The sequence below is a fragment of the Neofelis nebulosa genome, chromosome 8 (genome assembly GCF_028018385.1).
Source record: "Neofelis nebulosa isolate mNeoNeb1 chromosome 8, mNeoNeb1.pri, whole genome shotgun sequence".
In the NCBI taxonomy this organism is placed as follows: Eukaryota; Metazoa; Chordata; class Mammalia; order Carnivora; family Felidae; genus Neofelis; species Neofelis nebulosa.
The window spans coordinates 51,334,150-51,337,235 of NC_080789.1; the positions used below are offsets into that span (position 1 = coordinate 51,334,150).

General features: G+C 48.4%; 1 pseudogene; it reads left to right on the forward strand.

Moving 5' to 3' along the window:
• The first annotated feature begins 396 nt into the window (after nucleotides 1-396).
• LOC131483974 (metaxin-1-like) lies at nucleotides 397-1,675 on the forward strand (annotated as a pseudogene).
• The last annotated feature ends 1,411 nt before the right edge of the window (nucleotides 1,676-3,086 follow it).

The window sequence follows — 3,086 nt, forward strand, 5'->3', positions numbered from 1 at the left end:
ACTCTATATTTCTTATCGAGATCAATATGCTTCCTAGCTGGGTCCCTTTAGGAACCGGACATCAAGTTTATTTCATCTCCAAGGCCTCCAAACTGAAAAAATAATTGCTAATGATGATTTCATTACAGTCATTATAATCCACTTCTATTAGGATGAAACTACTTGAAAAATCCACAAAAACTTTTAAAATCGGATTGTGCCTTTCTATAGTCTCAGGTGCTCTTATAAAAACACGTTCAACTAAAGAGTGCTAATACTGTTTGCTAGAAAAAGAGAGCTTTTCCTTAAAAAAAAAAAAAAAAAAAAAAAAAAGAACAAAAACAGAAAAGCAAACAGAACAACAAACAAGCCAAAAAACAAGCTACACGTTTTCATCCGGGACAGAGTGGGGGTAAGATGGCAGCACCCAGGGAGCTAGTCAGGGGGCTACGGTCAGTGGATCTGGACAGCCTGGCTGTGAGGACCTATGCCAGATTTACCGGTGTCCCACTCAAAGTGCGCAAGGTCACCAACTCCTGGTGGAGCCCTTCAGGAACTCTGCCTGCCCTTCAGACTCGTCAGGAAGAGGCCATCTTGAGACCACACAAGGTCACCACTCACCTTGGAAAAGAGAAGTACAAAGCCAATAAATGAGATCTCACCCTGGCAGGGAGCAGACCCCTTGGCCTTCATGTCTCCGCTGGAAGGGAAGCTGCGCCCCGCACGCTTGAGTAGACACCAAGAACCACGGGGATGTGCCCCGGAAGTGGTATGCAGCGGCCATGCCCTTTCCCCTCAACTTCTTCCTTCCTGGCTGCAGGCAGTGGCAGTTCCCCGTGGCTGCGGCTGCGGCTGCTGTGGGGGGAGCTCAGGCTTGAGAACGGGGAAGAGCTGGAGCAGGAGCTGGAGCAAGAGACGCGGGGACGCCCGACCCTGCTGTCTCAGCACCTAGGCTCTCAGACATTCTTTTTTGGAGATGCCTCCACCGCCCTGGACACCTTGGTCTTTGGCTTCTTGACCTGCTGCTGCAGGCAAAGCTGCCCAATGGGAAGGTGCAGGCTCACCTTCCTGACTGCGTGACCTCTGTGCCTACCGCACCCACATCCTCAACCTCTGCTTTCCCTGGGATGGAGCTGGGGTGCCACCTCCATGTCAGACGGTGACTGCGGAGAAACCACAGCCACGGGTGCTGGCGGGACCGGCAGCCATGATGGTCTACGCCTCGCTCGGTCGCGTTGTTTCTATCCAGCGACGCCTGCTCCGACCCCAGGCACGCAGTCCCTGGGCACAGTTGAGGACGATGAAGAGGAATAATTAATTCGTCCTCTTGCGCCCAGGACTGATTTTTCTACTGGCATGCATTCCAGAACCCCCTGTGTTTCCCCGTTGTTGGTAGCCTGGAAATGGGGTGCCCACTCCCAGAAGAGAGCTGTCCACACTGAGAAGAGAAACCAAAAAGCTATTTTCATTAAGTGTGTGTATGTGTATAAGGTATGTGTCACCACTGGAGGAAGATTTTTGACATTTCGGTCAAGCGGCCTTCATAGATCGTTTCTAAAAGAGTGGGCATAGGGCGCCTGGGTGGCTCCCGCGGTTAAGCCTTCGACTTTTGATGTCAGCTCAGGTCGTGATTTCACGGTTTGTAAGATAGAGCTCCAGGTCAGGCTCCGTGCTAACCGTGCAGAGCCTGCTCGGGATTCTCTCTCTCCCCCTCCCTCTCCCTCTCCCTCTGCCTCTCCCTCTCCCTCTGCCTCTCCCTTGCTCTTTCTCGCTCTCAAAATAAATACATGAACATTTAAAAGGGTAAACGTGGTTCCTTAGAGATTTCGCTTCGGTCAACAAGACGGCAAGAGTACACTGAAAGGATTCTCAGAAATTACAGATTGTATCTTTCTCATATCCCTGCATACTTCCCACAACTAATGCATTGTTTGGCAGGAGGCAATGAAAATCTCAGGGCTCCGGCAGCTCACAAATAGTTCTAATTTCTGAAGTATTTCCATAAATGTTCATGAGTTCTCCATATTCACCTTCTCAGGGTAGACAAGGCCCTGCCCTGTTTGACCTCTTCTCCATTCTGGGTGCCTTCTCAAATGGTTAAAAATATAACAGGACCCAAGAACATTTATTTCGAATTATTTGCACGTCAACCATTTTTGCTCTTAAAACACAAAAACCGAAAGCCATGGAATTTACATTCGACCCTTTTTTGTGATTAATGCGGTGTTCTGTGTAAGTGTGAATGAAAACAGTTAACATGTGTGAATCACTTAATTCCAGGCAGTAGCAAAGACCTCTAAAATACTCTGAACAAGGCTGAATTATTATTATTATCATCATCATTATTATTATCTAAGAGATTTCGACCACATACTCCCGGTCATAGAGCACCTACGTTTTATTTTGGACAAGACAGTGATTTGGACTCCCACCTCCCCCCACCCCCCACCCCCCACTCCCGGCCCCGCCCCAGTGTTTTCAACTTTTAAAATTAGTTGGTAACATTGAAAAACTCAGGGCCTTACAAATCTCGGATGTTTCAGCTGCTGGATCCACCTTCTCCCGTGGCACGGTCATCAGGCACCGACTGGGGCTAGTCTCCAGTTCACCGCACTCCTCCCCACACCCTATAGTCCCTCACACCGAAACAGGGCACCGGGAGCCATTTAGTGTACCATTTCCTGTAGTCTGTTTTCATAACTGGTTTTTTTCTTTTTCTTTTTCTTCCTCAATGTTTCTAGTCCCCGTGGGCATTTCAGTTTCAATGCCTATCAAAGGGTGCAATGTTTGCAAATTGAAAGGGACCTCATAGTGCCGTTCTATCACTTTTCCCCCTTCTCCTTTTTGCTTCTGTCACTGCATGATCGCTACTACCAACCAGCCCGTGTCCCGTGAAGCCTTTACCTTGGTCACATATACCCTCCTGGGAAGAGAGAGTGTGGACTCTGTGCCCAGTAACCTGACACAATTTTCTGGGCATAGTCATTGTTGCAAATATAACTTCTCCTAGTGAGTGGATCCAACACAAGGCTGTTTCATAGAACCTGGGAGCTTTTACACTTGTTCCCAGTCCATTCCCCCAAAATAATGCCCCCACTCTATAATTA